This window comes from Schistocerca cancellata, chromosome 6 (genome assembly GCF_023864275.1).
Source record: "Schistocerca cancellata isolate TAMUIC-IGC-003103 chromosome 6, iqSchCanc2.1, whole genome shotgun sequence".
Lineage (NCBI taxonomy): Eukaryota > Metazoa > Arthropoda > Insecta > Orthoptera > Acrididae > Schistocerca > Schistocerca cancellata.
This window is the reverse complement of record NC_064631.1, coordinates 492,156,314-492,180,612: the sequence shown is the minus strand read 5'-3', so window position 1 is coordinate 492,180,612 and position 24,299 is coordinate 492,156,314. Positions and strand designations below refer to the sequence as shown.

The 24,299-nt window shown below is 43.1% G+C and overlaps 1 non-coding gene across 1 annotated transcript; it reads left to right on the top strand.

The window, feature by feature from the left end:
* Positions 1 to 23,274: 23,274 nt before the first annotated feature.
* On the top strand, positions 23,275 to 23,349 carry Trnas-cga (transfer RNA serine (anticodon CGA)). Its single transcript has one exon. It is a non-coding gene; the product is annotated as a tRNA-Ser (tRNA).
* The last annotated feature ends 950 nt before the right edge of the window (positions 23,350 to 24,299 follow it).

The window sequence follows — 24,299 nt, the reverse complement described above, 5'->3', positions numbered from 1 at the left end:
ATTAACATCTAGAAGTAAGCGGGAAACCGCATCTGATCAGTCGTTGTTACCTAGGGTGCAGGAGATAAATCCAGCTGCCGCAAGTTTGATTATTCCGTTTTCTGGCAGGACATCTGAGGAAGTGCGTTTAGTGGAGGACTTGGAAACTTCAACTGCGGTGAATGTTTGGTCTGATGAGCAGTTGTTACATGTAGCCAAGATTAGAATAACGGGTGAATCGAAAACATATGTAAGGTGTTCTGAGGCCTTAAGGAAGTAAGGACAGTTTAAGCAGTTAAAGGAAGAGCTTTTACAAAGGTAAAAGAAACAGAATAGCGCTCGGTACTTTAGGGACAGGTTAAGCACAATGACAAAGAGACAAGGGGAGACGGTGGAGAAATTTGTAGACAAGATAAGGGAGATCAATGAGTACAATTACGACTTGGATCAAAGCGATGAAGAGAATACCGTTCTGTTGCAGGAGGCCGAGCAAAGGGCACTCGATGTATTTTTGAGAGGGTTACCGGCTCACATGTCACGGAAAGTGCGTGAAGGAACTCCGAAAGATGTGTATTCGGCCACTGAGGTGGCAATTCAATGTGAGGAAATAGACGTGGCAACAGGGGTACGCTAGAGGAAAACAGTATTTGCAGCGGGTATAAAATGTTTTAAGTGTGGTCGTACGGGACATGCGCAGAGGCAATATACCCAGCACCAAGGAATAGAGTAAGGGGTGGAAATCAGCAGCGTGGAGGATGAGGAAACGTAGATAGGAGAGGTGGACAAGCGTTAAACGACAGAGGAGGCCCAACCCACCTAAAGGAGCTCCCGTTTAATTTCAATGCTACGAATATGTAAGCAGAGGTGGAATATTCAGTGGTAGGATCTGTAGGAACTAAAACGTTTAAGATTTTATTGGACACATGGGTGCCACTGTCAGTGGCTACTAAGAATATAATGGAACGAATTAAGTTATACCCACAACATTATAGGTTGCGTAGAGTGGGGGATAAGGAGGTCACGCCTTTGGGGTCGGTGTCAATTGACTTTCGGATAGGGAAAGTCCTATTTAATGCATGGTTAAAATGGCTCTGAGCACCATGGGACTTAACTGCTTAGGTCATCAGTCCCCTAGAACTTAGAACTACTTAAACCTAACTAACCTAAGGACATCACACACATCCATGCCCGAGGCGGCATTCGAACCTGCGACCGTAGCGGTCGCGCTGTTCCACACTGTAGTGCCTACAACCGCTCGGCTACACAGGCCGGCGATTTAATGCATGCATGGAGGTGGCACCATGAGTTAGCGAGGGCTACGAAATGATCCTAGGAGTAGATTTCTTGCATCAACATCATGCCGAAGTTGACCTAGTAGAACGAACTGTGGAACTTGGTGGAATATTATTTCCGCTAGGGGAAACTATTGTCAATGCAGAGTTGTCGCGAGGGGCGTTCAACGTAATGAGCAAACCAATTGAACCGCTAACATTAGCATTAAGGCTTAATTCGCATGAGTGTGTGTCTAGTGGCACCGGGAAATCGCTTTGGGTAAGTGTGGAGTCGAATGTACCTGTGGATACAGTATGTGTTATTGAACCATTGGAAGATAATGTAGATTTGGGTTCACTGGGTTGTTTTGTGAAACGTAGTTTTGTACCCTTACAGGAGGGGAACGACGGGCGAGTAGTTCCCGTGAACGTGGATAATTTTAGCGCTGTAGACGCGAATTTGAGGAAAGGAGTTTTTTAGTAGACGAAGAGATCAACCACTAACTACACGTAAAACTGCACTGCGTGACAAAATTAAGCATTTGAAAGGACAGAGCATATGGAAGAATTATTGTGGGAATTTAAGGATTTGTTTTTTTCCACAAGCGCCGTTACCAGCAACTCCATTTCCACATAGGATACCAACAGGGAATGAAGCACCGGTTTGCCGTAATCCATACAGAATACCGAGGTACCTGAAGCCGAATGTGGAGGATTTCATTGATCAGCAGCTTGCGGACGATATTCTAGAGCATAGTAATATTTGCTGAGGAGCAGACATTGTCGTTGTGCCTAAAAATCTGCGGATGGAACTAAGAAATACAGGTTCTGTTGCGACTAACGACCCCACAATAACAAGACAGTAACGGATGCGTACCCCATTCCAAATATATTGGAGACTTTGGATCACTTAGGACAGTGCCAGTACTTTTCTACAATGGATTTGACATGTGGTTATCATCAATTAGAGGTTTATCCAGAGGATCGTCCAAAAACTGCTTTCTGTACACCTGTACAGTACATTAGAATGCCATTCGGTTTGAAAAACACTCCGGCAACGTTTCAGAGGTTGCTAGACAGTGTATTGAGAGGTTTAAAACCACGGCAGTGTCTTGTCTATTCGGATGACATTATAGTGTTTTCAAGTAGTATGGAGCAACATAGACAGAGGTTAAGGGAAGTCTTTATGAGGTTAAGAGCAGCTCGTTTGACGTTGACCCTGGAGAAATGTCATTTCGTATTAGAAGAAGTAAAATATTTAGGTCATATTATCAGTAAGGACGGAGTGCAAACAGATCCGACGTTGGTACAGGCTGTAAAGAATTGTCGGGAATCGAAAACAGTTAAGGAAGTGCAGTCATTCATCAAAATTGGCAATTTCTGTCGAAATTTCGTGAAGGATTTTGCAGATTTAGCACAGCCGTTGCCGCGATTGTTACGGAAGAATGTGAAATTTGAGTGGACAGAAGAGTGTCAGAAAGCGTTTGACAAACTGAAGGAATTATTAACATCAAGTCCGGTTCTTGTGTTTCCAGATTTTGAAAAGGAGTTTATACTAGCATGCGATGCATCGAATCAAGTATGTGTTCTTAGTCAGGAAATTGATGGGAAAGAACATTCTGAAGCCTCTGCGTCTAGGCATTTGAATACAGCAGAGACGAATTACTCAGCAACAGAGAGGGAGATGCTTAGCATAATCTATGGAATAACTCATTTTTAATGTTATTTTTGTGGGAGAAGATTTCGGCTAGTGGCAGATCATGCTGCATTGAAGTGGATGTTGGCGATGAAGGATCCGTCCATTAGACTCGCTCGATGGGCTGTGAGGCTTAGTGAATTCGACTACGAGCTGGTGTACAAGCCTGGGAAGAAGCGCGGTAATGCGGATGCACTGAGTAGGAAGATGGCAAAAATAGAAGTCCTAGGTTATGACCTAGCAGTATAGCCAAAATTACAGGACGCGAACAACGATTGTAAATTGTATCGGACAGAGCCACAGTTTAATGTGTACGACGGTCTTCTGTGCAGGGAAACGAAGTTAGGGCCAAGGATAGTAGTGCCAGCGAAGTTGAGAGATGAGGCTTTAAAGGAAGCACATGATCACGTGTTATCCGGTCATGGAGGACGTAGTGCGACGAATAGGAGAGCGGCGGAGAGGTATTGGTGGAGAGGAACGAAAGGAGATGTGGATCAGTATGTCAAGAATTGTATACCATGTGCGCAGAGGGCAGATTTGAGTCGGAAACAGATACAGCTACAACGATTACCGGAAGCAATATGTCCATTCTCTTTGCTGGGAATTGATGTCTTAGGACCTTTTAGGAGAACACCATAGGAGAACAGATTCGTTCTGATAATAATAGATCATTTTTCAAGGTATGTGGAGTTGGTGGCTATGCCAAATCAACAGGCAGAAATGGTCGCGCAAACGTTAGTAAATAACTGGATTTTGAAGTTTGGTGTACCAGAGACTATAATTGTTGACCAAGGGACCAACTTCATGTCGAATTTAATGAAGGAACTATGTAAAGTGTTGCACGTAAAGAAGTTAAGGACGAGCGCGTTGCATCCACAGGCCAACGGAAGGACAGAACGGGTACACAGAACAATCAGGAAGATGCTGAATTTTTATGTGGATTCTCATCACCATCAGTGGGACGAGCATTTGAAGCATATTGTATGCGCATACAGTGCAAAAGTCCATACAAATACTGGTTTGTCTCCATATGAGGTAGTGTACGCGCGAAAAATGCCGTCGCCGTTTGATTTAATAAAGCTACAGAAAGGAAGGACTGGTGAATCTGTACGTCAATTTGCAAGGAGAATTCGGGATGTTTCGAAAGGGGAACAAAACGCGAATACAAAGGCTTTGGAAAGGCAGGAAGACGCAGTAAAGTGGAAAGGAAGTGTACCGCAGTATATGGTGGGGCAATGGGTAATGCTGTCCAGCCCCTATACGCAAAAAGGGAAAACGAAGAAGTTCCTCATGAGATATCAAGGGCCATACCAAGTTGTTGAAACTAAATCTCCCGCTAATGTTAAGCTTCAGCTGCCAACTAGAACGACGATAGCACACGTTGGGCAATTACGGTCTTTTAAGGGTTGCCAAGATGTGATTGCAGGCGTGTCACAGGAAGGAGAGAGGAAGAAAGAGAGAATGAAGAGAGGTGCTAAGCGCAGAGAAAACCAGGAAGATAGAGTACAGCATGAACTACCGTATGCCTTACGAACTAGAAAGTAGTAGAGTATTTGTATTTTTGTTTTTTATATTCCTGTCATGTATCATTGGGTTTGTGTAGATTAATTATGCATTGTATTTTATATGTGTTTTGGAGCATTGTGTGCCTGCTAGGGGCAGCAGTCTTTTTGAAGAGGGAGGAAAGGTGATAATGATCCCTGTTCTCAGGTCTCTGAAACGGGAAGTGTAGCGTCTGACGTATGTGGAGTGTTGTTGGAGGAGAAATCAAACGCAGTTCTGGACAAATAAATGCGTCGGAGTGAATTTTGCGGAAAAGCCGTAATAAATACACTCCTGGAAATTGAAATAAGAACACCGTGAATCCATTGTCCCAGGTAGGGGAAACTTTATTCACACATTCCTGGGGTCAGATACATCACATGATCACAATGACAGAACCACAGGCACATAGTACAGGCAACGGAGCATGCACAATGTCGGCACTAGTACAGTGTATATCCACCTTTCGCAGCAATGCAGGCTGCTATTCTCCCATGGAGACGATCGTAGAGATGCTGGATGTAGTCCTGTGGAACGGCTTGCCAAGCCATTTCCACCTGGCGCCTCAGTTGGACCAGCGTTCGTGCTGGACGTGGAGACCGCGTGAGACGACGCTTCATCCAGTCCCAAACATGCTCAATGGGGGACAGATCCGGAGATCTTGCTGGCCAGGGTAGTTGACTTACACCTTCTAGAGCACGTTGGGTGGCCCGGGATACATGCGGACGTGCATTGTCCTGTTGGAACAGCAAGTTCCCTTGCCGGTCTAGGAATGGTAGAACGATGGGTTCGATGACGGTTTGGATGTACCGTGCACTATTCAGTGTCCCCTCGACGATCACCAGTGGTGTACGGCCAGTGTAGGAGATCGCTCCCCACACCATGATGCCGGGTGTTGGCCCTGTGTGCCTCGGTCGTATGCAGTCCTGATTGTGGCGCTCACCTGCACGGCGCCAAACACGCATACGACCATCATTGGCACCAAGGCAGAAGCGACTCTCATCGCTGAAGACGACACGTCTCCATTCGTCCCTCCATTCACGCCTGTCGCGACACCACTGGAGGCGGGCTGCACGATGTTGGGGCGTGAGCGGAAGACGGCCTAACGGCGTGCGGGACCGTAGCCCAGCTTCATGGAGACGGTTGCGAATGGTCCTCGCCGATACCCCAGGAGCAACAGTGTCCCTAATTTGCTGGGAAGTGGCGGTGCGGTCCCCTACGGCACTGCGTAGGATCCTACGGTCTTGGCGTGCATCCGTGCGTCGCTGCGGTCCGGTCCCAGGTCGACGGGCACGTGCACCTTCCGCCGACCACTGGCGACAACATCGATGTACTGTGGAGACCTCACGCCCCACGTGTTGAGCAATTCGGCGGTACGTCCACCCGGCCTCCCGCATGCCCACTATACGCCCTCGCTCAAAGTCCGTCAACTGCACATACGGTTCACGTCCACGCTGTCGCGGCATGCTACCAGTGTTAAAGACTGCGATGGAGTTCCGTATGCCACGGCAAACTGACTGACACTGACGGCGGCGGTGCACAAATGCTGCGCAGTTAGCGCCATTCGACGGCCAACACCGCGGTTCCTGGTGTGTCCGCTGTGCCGTGCGTGTGATCATTGCTTGTACAGCCCTCTCGCAGTGTCCGGAGCAAGTATGGTGGGTCTGACACACCGGTGTCAATGTGTTCTTTTTTCCATTTCCAGGAGTGTATATGTTGAACGATGTCAGAGCGGTACGATTTCCTGTTTAAGGTTTTAGTTATCGACAGTGCTGTGCCGGAAAAGTGTTGTTTATATAATATAAATTTAGGGTGAAAGTAGTCACACAATCGGTGTTGAATTTGAATCAAAAATAGTAATTGTAGGAGAAAAATCCACGAAGCTACGGATATGGGACACATGCACGATGCTGCTATTTTTAGCAAAGGGGAAAGGAATAGACTGTCGAAGGGACATCGTGGAACCAAAATTGAACTCGCAACGAGTCGGGATGCACTGAATCTTCCCCACCTACGAGAATTTGATAGTAGTAGCAAGTTGTTTTGTGCAAGGAGTGATTACGGAAGCGAAACGTGTAGAGCACGAAGGAAGTGGAATTTTAGTCAATGGAACTAAGTGTAAGATAATAGGACCAACCTTCCATGTGTCAGCGTAAATTTCAGGAGTCACGCAATTAAATGTTACGCAGCCGCAGCTGTACTGGCCAGAAACCACTTTAGGATTTTTGCGAAGGCAGAATCTGACCTTGTTAAATCAAACTCTGGAGCCAGGTCTGTTGAGATCTGTAAACCAGTGCGTTATAGAGCAAGATGTGCGTATCAGTTCCGGACGCGTATATTAATATCAAAACTAGACATGATTGTCTCAATGGGAATTCCGCGATAGTTCATTAAATAAAATATGGTGTTTCAGTCTTCGATCGCTATTCGTTATTTTCAATTACCGGTTTCGGGCTAGCTGCCCATCTTCAGATCTGTTAGACAAAGTTAAAAAGGTAATTAATAAGAGAGGTACAGTTAGTGATAGAAATATCTCAGTGTACAAAAAGAAATTTTGGAACGTATTAAATGCCAGCATACCATATATTGTAGTTACAGAGTACCTTGTCCGTACAGAACACTCGGTTCGCTGTCATAACTAAAGTAAATTTCAATCTGTTAAAACCTTATATTGCAGTTTTTAAGAGTAACCTGATTGGTAACAGTAAAAAGTGCCCTCTACCTATAACAATTGTGCATCTGTTATTATTTCACCGTATATATTAATGGCGAATATTCTTTTTAATAAAACCATTTTTAAGGTAATAACATATGAATAATCTTTTTTGAGTGGACCATGAAACGAAAAATTTACACTAATTTAAAATTTCTTTATTAAGAAACATAATATATAATTAACATGTAGACATTCTTTCGCAAATGTGCGTTTCCTCTTCTTTGTTTTGATTGGTGGTGGAGTGGATTTCCCTACGTCAAAACGTATACAACGCCACGCCGAGTCCTCTTCCGCCGCGTCCAATTCACTTCGCCGCCAGTACGCTGAGTGCCGTTCCGCTGCAGCTGGTTCTTACTGGGGCGTGCTGTTGCATTCAAGAGTAAGCCTAAAACAGGTCTTTAAAAATCTCATAATAATTCCTGTGCATAAAAGAGCGCACTTTCATGCAATGTGCAACAGAGCCCTGAGATTGCCACTAAAGGAAGATGAGTTGCAGAAAGAACTGGGTATTATTAAGCAAGTAGCAGCAGCTAATGGATACAGGACACAAAATGTTTCACGTATGTTTAACAAGATCAAAAATAAATCCGTGGGTGTCAGTAATGATTCTATGAAAATTAAAGGTAAGAAGAAGTTTGTCACCCTGACATACAAAGGGCGTTTGTCAGAAAGAATTCCTAAATGCTTTCCAAAAGACATCGCCGTGGCACTTCAGAATGAAGGGCAAATGGCACATAGACTAAGACATAAACCAGCAACGACAAAAGAAATGAAATACAATAATTCCGGAGTATATAAGATCAAATGTGCTGAATGCGACAGTTATTATATAGGACAAACTGGGCGGAATTTTGAAATTCGATACAGGGAACATTGCAGTCATTGCAATCGAACAGCATTCGGAGCATTTTTGCGACCTAAAGCACAATTTTTCTCACTGGTCACACATTGAAGTATTTATTTAACGCATTTTACGTACTTGCTCCCAGTTTATTAAATAAGTATTTCTCAGTGAAAAAAGTAGCAAATATGGTAAGTACAAGTTATGTAAGTAGGCTGTTTATGTTTTCTTTATGTAAGTTTGCTGTTTATGTTTTTTATTGGCAACGTTACATAGCACTCTGTATGAAAATCACTGGCTGTGCTGTGTGCAGTATGTGGCTAGTTTGCATTGTTGCCTGCCATTGTTGTCATGAACTGCTATAGCTGGATGTGAACAGCAGATTGCGTTGCGCAGTTGGAGGTGAGCCGCCAGCAGTGGTGGATGTGGGGAGAGAGATGGCGGATTTTTGATAATCTGTAAGACTGAATGTCAATTATGAATATTAAGGTAAATACATTGTTTGTTCTCTATTAATATCTTTCATTTGCTAACTATCCCTATCAGTAGTTAGTACCTTCTGTGGTTTGAATCTTTTATTTAGCTGGCAGTAGTGGCGCTCGCTGTTTTGCAGTAGCTTGAGTAGCGAAGATTTTTGTGAGGTAAGTGATTTGTAAAAGGTATAGGTTAAAGTTAGTCAGGGCCATTGTTTTGTAGGGGTTATTGAAAGTCAGATTGCGTTGCGCTAAATAATATTGTGTGTCAGGTTAAGCACAGGCTTGTATAATTGTTCTAAGTGGACATTTCATATGTAAAATTGTTCAAAGGGGACGTTTCATATGTCGACCCTTAGCCTAGGATACCTCACTGGAATCTTCTGATTTTTTCTTGTAGTTTGTGTATTTAGTGTAGCTTTTGTTTATAGCTAGCGCGTAATTGTAGAGAGAATCTCCTTTGAAGTTGCAGTCTTTCATTGTTGTACTGTAAAACAGTTGTGGTATGCATGTAGATTTGCACCAAGTATTTCGCAGCTGCAATTAACTAGATATTATTTTCAGTGCTATGTTAATGTGTTCTCCTATTTTTGCGCTTCAAATTGTGTTTTTCTGTGTTATCGTGTGAAATATTGTCACAATAATGGCGTGTGAAAAACGTAACACTCGGCTCCAAAGTAAACTAAGAAACGACAGTGAAGACGAAAGCAATGTGTTAGCGCCACTGTGTAATGAGTTAACTAATGTTCAAAGTAGTAATTTGGTAACTGTGCATAGGGAAATGGAGCGGGCGTCAAACAATGGCGTAGACAGTCAAACAGGTAGTGAACAGGGAAGCATTATCGATCGATCGGTCGGCAACAGCTCGCCTCAGGAATCCGAAATGATAGGACACAATTTTGCAAATACTGTAGATTCAGGTTTTGCGTCCTCACCGGTTTCTCAAATGAGTCAAGACACATTTTCTGCTTGTCAAAATGTGAATGCTGCCGGTGAAAACGCACTGCCAAAGAGCATAGAGAAACAGATTCCAGACACTAATACATTATTATTGCAATTAATGCAAAAAATGGAACAAAATCAGAAACAAACACAGCAACAGTTAGATACAATGGGACAAAATCTGCAAAAGTTAGACACAGTGGAACAAAATCAGAGACAAACACAGCAAAAGCTTCAAAAGTTAGACTCATTGGAACAAACGCTTGAACAAACACGTGAAGATTTAACTACTGAGTTACATAAAATCGAATCGAAATGTCAAAAAGTCTGTAATGACGTAAAAACACAAATTTGTGAGCATTTCCAACCTATTTTTTCGCTGCATGAAAATGCATTACAGAATCACGAAGCAGCCATAAAAGAGCTGCAAACCATTGTTCATGAAAATCATGAGACCTTGTGGGCTAAAATTGACTCAGTTGCATCTACCGATTCGGTAACGCAACTTGCAAAAACTCAGGAAAACTTAAAGGACACAGTAGAAAGACACATGGAGGAAATTAGTTCATTATCAGAGAAAGTAGCCGAACTTTCGGATCAGGTCACTAATTTATCTACAAAGGTAGATGATGATCTGAATGACACAAGACCCGTAGCCTTCACTGACACAGAAGAGTATGAACAAATAAGAAAATTCAAACAAAATCAGAATCAAATTAATACGCAATACAAAAGAGAAATGCGGGCAGTACAAGATCAGCTGACACAGGTAATACAAGAATTACGTATTTCAGAGGACACTCGCGCCCCAATAAGGGAAGAGGGACATAGAAATACGGAACAGCCACAAAATAATAACACAGAGCATTTCGGTAATTATGAAAAATTTTTTCAAATCTGTATTGGCCACTGCCCAAAAAAATTTGTAAAATTTTTTGTGGGGAGCATGGGGGCTATGTAAGTAGGCTGTTTATGTTTTCTTTATGTAAGTTTGCTGTTTATGTTTTTTATTGGCAACGTTATTGTTTGTTCTCTATTAATATCTTTCATTTGCTAACTATCCCTATCAGTAGTTAGTACCTTCTGTGGTTTGAATCTTTTATTTAGCTGGCAGTAGTGGCGCTCGCTGTTTTGCAGTAGCTTGAGTAGCGAAGATTTTTGTGAGGTAAGTGATTTGTAAAAGGTATAGGTTAGTCAGGGCCATTGTTTTGTAGGGGTTATTGAAAGTCAGATTGCGTTGCGCTAAATAATATTGTGTGTCAGGTTAAGCACAGGCTTGTATAATTGTTCTAAGTGGACATTTCATATGTAAAATTGTTCAAAGGGGACGTTTCAGTTATATATACGAACCTGACAAATTTCGTTTTACAGGTGGTTTTCGTGTGGGTGCTTTGGGAAGTAGGTGCTGTGGAAATTAAAAATAGTTGGTATAGCATCTACCTTCCGCCACACACGTCGAAATTTTTCTCTGTCTAAACATTCCTCTTCAAAGTGTTTTGAACATACTTTGAAATATTTTGTGGGGACAAAATTATTCTTCCTCATTTCTGGAGCCACATCTTTACTCGTTGTTCATCCTTCGGGAAACTAAAATATAAATCACACATAATCATTCTTCATGTCCTAGACACACTTAACATGGTCTCCTACTGTAACTTTATAGTAAACAAAAATGTTTTGACACACATATTATACGAAGACAATTACAGACCCCAGTCTATCGAATTTATCTGTCTCCCGTCTTTCAAATCTACATACATAATCGACAAATCACTGATAAATGCTTGGAGGATAGTATTTGCTGAAACAACTAACCATTCCTTTCCTGTTCCACTATCAAATTTACGAAAGGAAGCGATTGTTTGTAAGGTTTTGTACGAACCGTAATATCTGTGATACAGTCATAAAACCGTAGAAAAATAGGTCTACAGAATCAAGCATTAATTATAAAGCGTCTCGAAATTTTTAAACATATACTGTGTCCCTTACTAATATGATAACTATAATTAGAGCTACATGGTATATATCCATGAAAAGTTACTGTCCCTCCTTTCACATATTTTTCTTTCCATCCGTAGCAACAATAGTAATTCACCACCGCTATTACACTATCAACAAACGATAAAAACACAACAAAAACTCTTGATATTATAAACTTCAAACTCTGCAGAAAGCACACACGCACAGCGAAGTCCCGAAAACACGTGACAATCCTGGTTTAATGTTGACAACATGCGCAGAACGCAATGCTCACTCCAGAGATATTTACTCTATGGTTTTCATATAGAGCGCTACGTGGCGTTACCAACATAAAAACCTAAACAGCCTACTTACAATAGGAACGAGGAGCAGATGGACAGATAGGAGGTAGGGGAGGAAATGGATACTGACGGGGTAGGAGATGAATAAATACACACCTGTACAATGTCCAGTATTCGACTAGCATTTTATAAAGTCAGTAAGTGTAAACGTAAGTTAAGAAATAATAGGGGCTGTAATATACATTTTAAAAGACGTATGAATGAGTTTGAAAGCTGGTACCATAGATGAATATCATGCGTGAAATAAAACGGGGAAACCCTTTTACACCAATAAGACGAAGAGTTACACTGTGATAGCTGATTAGATTATAAGAAACATAGAAATAATTATTTGTACCGTTGGCAGGACCCTATCCTTCAGCAAACAATTAGTTTCAAAAATGACCACACAATCACAGAGTCACTTAGGACAATTTCTTTGACGTACTTATACTATAACTGCATATGCACAAATTTAAATACAGCACACAGCGATAATGTTAAGCTACCTCTTTTTCTGAAGTGTCGGGTAACTTACGTATGACGTCTAATAAAGAGTCATATCTATTCGTATTAAATTAATCATCAATGGGTAACGAAATGTGCAACGCTACCAACGCTCCGCTACATAGATTACCATTTGCTATATTAAATCCAATGCACAGCCGCAGGAGAAGCCACTAAAGAAGCAAGCAGGGCTCCAAAATAGACGAGGGGAGTGCAGTAGCTCCATAAATTGCACGGAATCAGCCCCAAGCTAATTTGCAGAACACTCCCACGCGAATGTACCCGCCAGGCAGGTATCAGAGTTCGTCTTGTCTGTGTTTTGATGGGTGGCTGCCTGGCACTGACTGAACAAAGCCATACCATGACGATTACCTCTGCAGGATGTATAGGGGGAGAGGGGGGGGTTGTTTTGGGGGGGGGGGAGACCACACAGCATGGTCATCGGTCTTATCATCGGATTAGGGGAGGATTGGGAAGGAAGTCGGCCGTGCCCTTTTTTCAAAGGAACCATTCCGGCATTTTCCTGGAGCGATATAGGGAAATCACGGAAAACCTAAATGAGGATGACCGGACGCGGGATTGAACCGTCGTCCTCCCGAATGCGAGTCCAGTGAGCCAACCACTGCGCTACCTCGCTCGGTATCAGTATGTATAGGGGCTACAGAGAGTATTCTCGGGGATTAGTGTGTTCACAGGCTGCGTGCCAATTAGTGGCAGACGCATGGGAGAACTTCTATTGTGGCCAGTCAAAATTTGCCGAAAAAGTCGGGCTGTTGATATGACAGCTTGGAAAGATGAGTAAGTACAGAAGGTTTATGGCCCCCATAAAAGATCGATGGATGCTAAGACCTCGCCCTGGATAACCGAAACCAGAGAAACATATGTAAACTCGGCTACAATTGGGTCACATAAATAGTTTAGACTTGGGTGTAAAGAGCGTGCCTGGGCATACTGAGGTCCTTCCAGGTTAGCCAGCGTACGAAAGTAGCAGAGAGGGAGAGTAATTTGGACACATTTTGGAGCACCAAGAGGAACTAGTTTCTTAACTACACGAAATGTGTTCAGAGTTGGAAATATGAGAAACCATTGTCTGTATATGGAATGAACAATAAAAATCTTGGCCAGACCAGGCCTCGGTCCCGTAATTCCAGCTTATAGGGAGCGTCTCACCATTTGGCTATCCGAACACGATTCACAGCAAGACCCAAACTTCCATAGGTCGCCAAACATGTGTTTTTTAACAGTTTCACTAAGAAATATGAGAAAGACAGTGATACCAGTGTCTTGTAAGGCAACATCTTATGGTTCATACTCATATGATTTATTACGGGAGCACACACACATAGTTTTTACTTTTTGGTCATCAGTCTACTGACTGGTTTGATGCGGCCCGCCACGAATTCCTTTCCTGTGCTAACCTCTTCATCTCAGAGTAGCACTTGCAACCTACGTCCTCAATTATTTGCTTGACGTATTGGTTCAAATGGTTCAAATGGCTCTGAGCACTATGGGACTCAACTGCTGAGGTCATTAGTCCCCTAGAACTTAGAACTAGTTAAACCTAACTAACCTAAGGACATCACAAACATCCATGCCCGAGGCCGGATTCGAACCTGCGACCGTAGCGGTCTTGCGGTTCCAGACTGCAGCGCCTTTAACCGCACGGCCACTTCGGCCGGCGCTTGACGTATTCCAATCTCTGTTTTCCTCTACAGTTTTTGCCCTCTACAGCTCCCTCTAGTACCATGGAAGTCATTCCCTCATGTCTTAGCAGATGTCCTATCATCCTGTCCCTTCTCCTTATCAGTGTTTTCTACATATTCTTTTCCTCTCCGATCCTGCGTAGAACCTCCTCATTCCTTACCTTATCAGTCCACCTATTTTTCAACATTCGTCTATAGCACCACATCTCAAATGCTTCGATTCTCTTCTGTCCCGCTTTTCCCACAGTCCATGTTTCACTACCATACAATGCTGTACTCCAGACGTACATCTTCAAAAATTTCTTCCTCAAAGTAAGGCTGGTATTTGATATTAGTAGACTTCTCTTGGCCAGAAATGCCTTTTTTGCCATAGCGAGTCTGCTTTTGATGTCCTCCTTGCTCCGTCCGTCATTGGTTATTTTACTGCCTAGGTAGCAGAATTCCTTAACTTCATTGACTTCGTGACCATCAATCCTGATGTTAAGTTTCTCGCTGTTCTCATTTCTCCTACTTCTCTTTACTTTCGTCTTTCTCCGATTTACTCTCAAACCATACTGTGTACTCATTAGACTGTTCATTCCGTTCAGCAGATCATTTAATTCTTCTTCACTTTCATTCAGGATAGAAATGTCATCAGCGAATCGTATCATTGATATCCTTTCACATTGTATTTTAATTCCACTCCTTAACCTTTCTTTTATTTCCATCATTGCTTCCTCGATGTACAGATTGAAGAGTAGGGGCGAAAGGCTACAGCCTTGTCTTACACCCTTCGTTAATACGACCACTTCGTTCTTGATCGTCCACTCTTATTATTCCCTCTTGGTTGTTGTACATATTGTATATGACCCGTCTCTCCCTATAGTTTACCCCTACTTTTTTCAGAATCTCGAACAGCTTGCACCATTTTATATTGTCGAACGCTTTATCCAGGTCGACAAATCCTATGAAAGTGTTTTGATTTTTCTTTAGCCTTGCTTCAGTTATTAGCCTTAACGTCAGAATTGCCTCTCTCGTCCCTTTACTTTTCCTAAAGCCAAACTGATCGTCACCTAGCACATTCTCAATTTTCTTTTCCATTCTTCTGTATATTATTCCTGTAAGCAGCTTCGATGCATGAGCTGTTAAGCTGATTGTGCGATAATTCTCGCACTTGTCAGCCCTTGCCGTCTTCGGAATTGTGTGGATGATGCTTTTCCGAAAGTCAGATGGTATATCGCCAGACTCATATATTCTACACACCAACGTGAATAGTCGTTTTGTTGCCACTTTCCCCAATGATTTTAGAAATTCTGATGGAATGTTATCTATCCCTTCTGCCTTATTTGATCGTAAGTCCTCCAAAGCTGTTTTAAATTCTGAATCTATTACTGGATCCCCTATCTCTTCTAAATCGACTCCTGTTTCATCTTCTATCACATCAGACAAATCTTCACCCTCATAGAGGCTTTCAATATATTCTTTCCACCTATCTGCTCTCTCCTCTGGATTTATCAGTGGAATTCCCGTTGCACTCTTAATGTTACCACTGTTGCTTTTAATGTCACCAAAGGTTGTTTTGACTTTCCTGTATGCTGAGTCTGTCTTTCCGACAATCATATCTTTTTCGATGTCTTCACATTTTTCCTGCAGCCATTTCGTCTTAGCTTCCCTGCACTTCCTACTTATTTCATTCCTCAGCGACTTGTTTTTCTGTATTCCTGATTTTCCCGGAACATGTTTGTACTTCCGCCTTTCATCAATCAACTGAAGTATTTCTTCTGTTACCCATGGTTTCTTCGCAGCTACCTTCTTTGTACCTAAGTTTTCCTTCCCAACTTCTGTGATGGCCCTTTTTAGAGATGTCCATACCTCTTCAACTGTACTGCCTACTGTGCTATTCCTTATTGCTGTATCTATAGCGTTATAGAACTTCAAACGCATCTCGTCATTCCTTAGTACTTCCGTAGCCCACTTCTTTGAGTATTGATTCTTCCTGACTAATGTCTTGAACTTCAGCCTACACTTCATCACTACTACATTGTGATCTGAGTCTATATCTGCTCCTGGGTACGCCTTACAATCCAGCATCTGCTTTCTGAATCTCTGCCTAACCATGATGTAATCTATTTGAAATCTTCCCGTATCTCCCGGCCTTTTCCAAGTATACCTCCTCCTCTTGTGATTCTTGAACAGGGTATTCGCTATTACTAGCTGAAACTTGTTACAGAACTCAATTAGTCTTTCTCCTCTTTCATTCCTTGTCCCAGTCCCATATACTCCTGTAACATTTTCTTCTACTCCTTCCCCTACAACTGCATTCCAGTCGCTCATGACTATTAGATTTTCGTCCCCCTTTACATACTGCATTACCCTTTCAATATCCACATACACTTTCTCTATCTGTTCATCTTCAGCTTGCAACGTCGGCACGTATACCTGAACTATCGTTGTCGGTGTTGGTCTGCTGTCGATTCTGATTAGAACAACCCAGTCACTGAACTGTTCACAGTAACACACCCTCTGCACTATCTTACTATTCATAACGAATCCTACACCTGTTATACCATTTCCTGCTGCTGTTGATATTACCCGATACTCATCTGACCAGAAATCCTTGTCTTCCTTCGACTTCACATCACTGACCCCTACTATATCTAGATTGAGCCTTTGCATTTCCCTTTTCAGATTTTCTAGTTTCCCTACCTCGTTCAAGATTCTGACATTCCACGCCCCGACTCGTAGAACGTTATCGTTTCGTTAATTATTCAATATTTTTCTCATGGTAACCTCCCCCTTGGCAGTCCCCTCCCGGAGATCCGAATGGGGGACTATTCCGGAATCTTTTGCCAATGGAGAGATCATCATGACACTTCTTCAAATACAGGCCACATGTCCTGTGGATACACGTTACGTGTCTTTAATGCAGTGGTTTCCATTGCCTTCTGTATCCTCATGTCGTTGATCATTGCTGATTCTTCCGCCTTTAGGGGCAATTTCCCACCCCTAGGACAAGAGAGTGCCCTGAACCTCTATCCGCTCCTCCGCCCTCTTTGACAAGGCCGTTGGCAGAATGAGGCTGACTTCTATGACACGTTCTATGACGCCGCAAAGAGCAGAATACAGAGTCTTCATTGTCCGAAGCGATCTGCAGGTAGTTACTGTATAGGCAGGAGGTTCGAGACTATTTTGGCGGCCAAGTTCTTCCCATGCTGGCATCTTGATGTGCAGAATCCACTTGAAGATGACTTCTCCATGCTCGCGTGGAACGAAACACTCTAATCTAGCTGAGTTGAAGATGATTTGCAAGTTAATAGACAATGACTGAATCACAGGGAGGAGGCCGGCCACGCGGGGTTAGCCGAGCGGCCTGGGGCGCTGCAGTCATGGACTGTGCGGCTGGTCCCGGCGGAGGTTCGAGTCCTCCCTCGGGCACGGGTGTGTGTGTGTTTGTCCTTAGGATAATTTAGGTTAAGCAGTGTGTAAACTTAGGGACTGATGACCTTAGCAGTTAAGTCCCATAACATTTCACACACATTTGAACATTTTTGGAGGACGCCGAAATACTTAACTCATTCTTCCGAAATTGCTCATCCTTTCAATCGTCGTGAGATATTGAGATAACCGATCCCGGAATAGAAAAACAACTGCAATCGCTTAGTAGTCGTAGGCGTCAGGACAAGAGGAGGTACCCATAACATTCTACAAGGATTACGCAAAAGAACTTACTCCCCTTGTAACAGCAACTTATCGTAGATCGCTTGAGCAACGATGGGTACCTAGCGACTGGAAGAAAGCGGAGGTGATTCCCATTTTTAAGAAGGGCCTTAGGACAGATGCACACAATTCTGACTTACTCTGAAATGCCAAAGAAACTGGTGCACCTGCCTAATATCGGTTTGGGGCCCGACAGCATGCAGAACAGCCGCAACACGACTTGTAATGGGCTCGACTAATATCTGAAGTAGTGCTGGAGGGTACTGACACCATGAATCCTACAGGGCTCTCGATGAACCCGAGAGAGATCTCTTCTGATCAGCACGTTCAAAGCCACCCCAGGTGTGCTTGCTAATGTTCATGTCTTGAAAATTTGGTGGCCAGTGGAAGTGTTTAAATTCAGAAGAGTGTTCCTGGAGCCACTCTGTAGCAATTATGAACGTGTAAGGGGTGTCGCATTGTCATACTGGAACTGCCAAAGTCCGTCGGAATGCACAATGGACATGAATGGGTGCAGATGATAAGACAAATGCTTACTTACGTGTCACCTCTCAGAGTCGTATCTAGGAGTATCAGCGGCCCCATATCCAATTACACGCGTCCGACACCATTACAGGGCTTCAACAGCTTCAACAGTCCCACGCTGAAATGCAGGGTCCATGGATTAGCGTCAATCCGCTCGATGCAATTTGAAACGAGACTTGTCGGACCAGTCAACTTGTTTCTAGACATCAATAGTCTAATGTTGGTGTTGACGGATCCAGGGGTCCAGGCGGGGCGTAAAGCTTTGTGTCGTCAGTCATCAAGGGTACACGAGTGAGCTTTCGGCTCCAAAAGACCATATCGGTAATGTTTTGTTGAATAGTTCGCACCCTGACGCTTGTTGACGCCCCAGCATTGAAATCTGCAGCAGTTTGCGGAAGGGTTGCATTTCAGTCGCGTTGACAGATTCTCTCCATTTGTTGTTGGTCCCGTTCTTGTAGGATCTTTTTCCGGCCGCAGCGATATCGGAGGTTTGATGTTTCGGCCGATTCCTGATTTTCCAGGTTCTTTGGCGCTTGAGTGTATATCGCTGACGCATGTTTTATGCTCAATAATTATGACGTTATTGGAGAAGGGAAACCTCCTCTACAAAAATGAACATAGATTTCGCAAACACAGATCCTATGAAACTCAGCTCACTTCAATCCTCCATGAGATCCACAGCGCCGAAGACAATGGCGCTCAGGTTGATGCCGGGTTCCTTGACTTTAGGAAAGTATTTTACATCGTCCTGCACTTGCCTTTAATGAGGGAAATACGAGCTTATTGAGTGTCAGAGCAGATTTGCGACTGCATTCAAGACTTCCTCGCAGACAGATTTCAATACGTTGCTGTTAATGGAACAAAATCGACAGATATAATTCCCGGAGTACCCCAAGCAAGTGTGATAGGGCCGTTACTGCTCAAATATACAAAATCGATCTCTTAGAAAGCGTCGGATGCTCCCTAGGGCTGTTCGCAGATGAGCGGTTGTCTATAACAACGTAGCAGCGCAGGAAGATAATAACGATTTGCAGAATGGCTTCAAGAGAATTTATGAATGGTGGAGTTTCTGGCAGTTGACGCTGCACGTAAATAAATGCAATATATTTGGCATATATAGGAAAAGAAATCCAATACCATATAACTATGTTATTGATGACAGCATGCTGGAAACTGTATCTGTCGTAAATTATCAGGCAGTAACTATACACAGAGACCTTCAGTTTAATGACCACATAAAACAAATATCGGGTAAAGCAGATTCCAGACTCAGATTCATCGGAAGAAGCTTAAGGAAATGTATCCACGAAGGAAGTGACTTATAAGGCGCTTGTTCGATCGATTTTTGAGTGTTGTTCATGTGTCTGGGATCCCTACCAGATGAGACTGATAGAAGAGATAGAGAAGATCCATCGAAGAGCTGCACGTTTCGTCACCAGATCGACTAGGCTGCACGAGAGTGATATGGAAACGTTCAACAAATTCCATTGGCAGACCTTACAAGAGACATGCGTTGTGCATTACGAAGAGATTTGCTATTGAATTTTCGAGAGAGCACTTTGCGGGAAGAGCTGGACCATATCTTACTGCCATCCGCACACTTCTTGTGTAATGACAATGAGGAGAAAATTTGAGAATTTAGAGCCAACACAGAGGCTTACCGACAATCATTCTTCCAACGTGCTATTCGCTGGTGACGCAGTGTTAGAGGGCTCAGTCAGTGATACAAAAATTACCCTTCGTCACACACCATTAGGTGGCTTATGGAATATGATGTAGACGTAGATGTTGCATCAGTCACCATTTGCTGATTATAGTTATAGTGAGATTCAGTCGAAACAGCAGTGGGAACTGGAGGGAAAGATAAATCATTTGTGATGACATTCAGTCATTTCAGTCTTCAGTCTAAAGAGTTCTTTGCAGTTACACATTCAACGTGGTTTCAACTCCAGCTAAAGATCGACATGAATATCCTTCTGTAGTATTGTCTGTCTTTATGCGCTAACGTTCGGCAAATACGGTACGCCTTTCACAAATGTAAATGTTTGTTGAGATAGATGTTCATCTGAATCACATTCCAGATCTCCTATCCACATCGAAAACACATTACCTTATTACTTTCAACGATTGTTAAACCATTTGCTTATCAGGAATTTATATACAGTATGTGACCAAAAGTATCCGGACACCCCGAAAAATATACGTTTTTCACATTAGGTGCATTGTGCTGCCACCTACTGCTAGGTACTCCGTATCAGTGACCTCAACAGTCATTAGACGTCGTGAGAGAGCAGTATGGGGCGCTCAGCGGAACTCAAGGGCTTCGAACGTGGTCAGGTGATTGGGTGTCACTTGTGTTATACGCCTGTACACGAGATTTACACACTCCTAAACATCCCTAGGTCCACTGTTTCCGATATGGTAGTGAAGTGGAAACGTGAAGGGATACATACAGAACAAAAGCGTACAGACCGACCTTGTCTGTTGACTGACAGAGGCCGCCGACAGTTGAAGAGGATTGTAACGTGTAATGGGCAGGCATCTCTAAAATGGTTGAAATGGCTCTGAGCACTATGGGACTTAACATCGATGGTCATCAGTCCCATAGAACTTAGAACTACTTAAACCTAACTAACCTACGGACAGCACACAACACCCAGCCATCACGAGGCAGAGAAAATCCCTGACCCCACCGGGAATCGAACCCGGGAACCCGGGCGTGGGAAGCGAGAACGCTACCACACGACCACGAGATGCGGGCAGACATCTCTCCAGACCATCGCACAGGAATTACAAACTGCATCAGAATCTACTGAAAGTACTATGAGAGTTAGTCGAATGTCTGCTCAAAAGCCACATAACACGCCGGTAAATGCCAAACGACGCCTAGCTTGGTGTAAGGAGCGGAAACATTGGAAGATCGATCAATGGAAAAACGTTGTGTGGACTGACGAATCACGGTACACATTGTCCCTATCCGATGGTAGGGTGTGGGTATGGCGAGTGATCAGTGAACGCCATCTCCAGCGTGTGTAGTGCCAACAGTAAAATTAGGAGGCGGTTGTGTTATGGTGTGGTCGTGTTTGTCATGGAGGGGGCTTGCACACTTTGTTGTTTTGAGTGGTACTATTCAGCACAAGCACCTTCTTGCATCCCACTGTTGAAGAGCAATTCGGGGATGGTGATAGCATCTTTCAACACGATCGAGCACCTGTTCATAATGCACGGCCTGTGGCGGAGCCTTTACACGACGATAACATCCCTGTAGTGGACTGGCCTTTACAGAGTCCTACCTGAATCCTATGGAACACGTTTGAGATGTTTTGGAACGCCGACCTTATGCCGTGCCCCACCGACCGACATCGATACCTCTCCTAAGTGCAGCACCCCGTGAAGAATGGGCTGCTATTCCCCAAGAAACCTTCAGCACGTGATCGAACGTATGCCTGCGAGAGTGGAAGCTGTCATCAAGGTTATGGGTGGGCCAACACCATATTGAATTCCAGAATTACCGATGGAGCGCACCAATAACGTGTAAGTCATTCTCAGTGAGGTGTTTGGATACTTTTGATCACATAGTGTATGTGAATGTGTTATGAACTGACTTCATTGAGATGCTCGTCTTATTTTGTAGTCAGCTGAATTGCTTTATCATTGTTTCGATGGGCGATGATTTACTTACGTCAGATAATAAAGGACCAATTCAAGATATTTTAATGCACATGCCAATGAAACCTCTGGACAGTCACTTTCAGAAGAGGGCGTAGGTTTACCCTACGCCACAGACAACAGATCCAGTCATTTGGGATAATGTACTGTATTCTGTGGTGTTCAGGAATAAGTATTCATGCCTTTGGGGGTTAGAGCACATTGTGTTGTTGATAGCTGACATCAGTTCTGACTGTAATGGAAGTCTCAGTATTTATTACGTAAAGTCCAGATTAACAGAGTTTGATGTATATCGGATTAATAATTGTTGAATTAACGATCTCTACATTCGTCAGTACAAATTCGAAGTTGATGAACTAATACTAAAAGGATAAAGAAAATTGAAGGGAAATACCATAATAGAGTAAAAGATATGTGTAGTAGATAATCAGTTTAAGAAATGAAAAATGCCTCAGCGAAGAAATCAAAGAACATTTACCAGAGAAAACTGTGGACCTTGTACGTAAGACTTCTCTTTAGATGATGAGGTGAGGCACAGAATAAAGTGTAAAACGGAACCGTAAGTAGGCTCGGATAATTATCCTCTTATTCAGTCATCCACTTTCGGCTCTCACAACCGCTATTCGTATCGTAAGTGATTTTTGTTTTATGGGAGTTAGGCCTAATGCCGACAAAGAAATACGTTTTATTTCTTCAGAAATCGTCTTAGGCTTCAGTTTATGTTGCCTTTTCCTATCACGCTGTCAAAACAGCATTTGTTTGTATAGCAGGAAACGACATAATTATTCCGTAATAATTTATGTTCGACAGTACAATTTTTCTTTGTTTTTTAAATATGCGCCATTACCGGTCCTGCATTATGAAACGGATAAAGACATTAAATGTTCAGCATGCCACGGGGAGCCTGGTTGCCACACGAATGCTGTTAACGTGACTGGTAATGCGTCGCACCGGATGTTCAACGGGAAAGATCAGTTATAATCGCTGATTCGAACAATGCAATGGTCTTTGGCTAAACGAACTTCTTCGAAAAATGTGATTAGATTTAATAAATCACAACCAAATTCGTCCCCTTTCATTTAAAACTTAGCCACATTTCACTATGTTGTAATTTTATCTTCTACGTTATTATAAAAGTTGTTTTTCTCCAAATGGCCTTATATTCAATGTTTAATACATAAATCGCATTTAAGAAGTATTACCTCCATAAAAAGCAAGGAAGTTGGAGACTCAGTTAAAAGTCACAACAAATATATGTAACTTATTGCTGTCACCAGAATGAGATTTTCACTCTGCAGCGGAGTGTGCGCTGATATGAAAGTTCCTGGCAGATTAAAACTGTGTGCCCGACCGAGACTCGAACTCGGGACCTTTGCCTTTCGCGGGCAAGTGCTCTACCAACTGAGCTACCGAAGGTTCGGTAGCTCAGTTGGTAGAGCACTTGCCCGCGAAAGGCAAAGGTCCCGAGTTCGAGTCTCGGTCGGGCACACAGTTTTAATCTGCCAAAAAAATGGTTCAAATGGCTCTGAGCACTATGGGACTCAACTGCTGAGGTCATTAGTCCCCTAGAACTTAGAACGAGTTAAACCTAATTAACCTAAGGACATCACACACATCCATGCCCGAGGCAGGATTCGAACCTGCGACCGTAGCGGTCTCGCGGTTCCAGACTGCAGCGCCAGAACCGCGCGGCCACTTCGGCCGGCTTTAATCTGCCAGGAAGTTTTATTGCTGTCAGTTCGGTATCGCCTCATACTGTGGTTACGTGTGTGAAAACCATTAATCATATATCGTACTTGCTAGAAGTAGAATACGAAAAATACCTATGTTATTCTAAAATGACCCAAACGTTGTCAAATACAAGCTTGCCAGTATAGTGTTCCACGTGACATCTCTTTACACCTTCAGTAAGGAATGTGCAAGATCAAACATTCAACAGTAATGCAGCCAGGCAAATTTCTTCACAAACATCGATACCCCCACAGATGAACACACCGTTAGTTTCAAGACATGAGAGAAACCAGATGTGTTGGTGTATGACAGTATATATTCTCCATGGTTGCGCTGCGTTAACTGTTGGCTCATGAACCGTAAACAACTAACGCCCTCACGCAACTAAAGGAAACTGACACCAAACGTTATCTGTTGTGATACACGATTAACAACGGATAAGAAATTTGCTTCCTCTCCCTCTTCTGTTCGACCGCGATAGAACAGGTTTCGAGGCACAACCAAAACAAAAACCTCTGCCTCTGCAGGGAGTAAACGACAGTTTCTTACAACAGGGGTAGTGGTGTACATGAAGACGAGACGAACAATTTGATGTAGGGCTTTTGTCATCTACGAAGTCGGGAAATTACCACAAACTGGCCTACAATAACCATCGACAACCGAAGGTTTCAATATTTTCTCCCGCTTTGCTCCTAAAGAAATCATTAG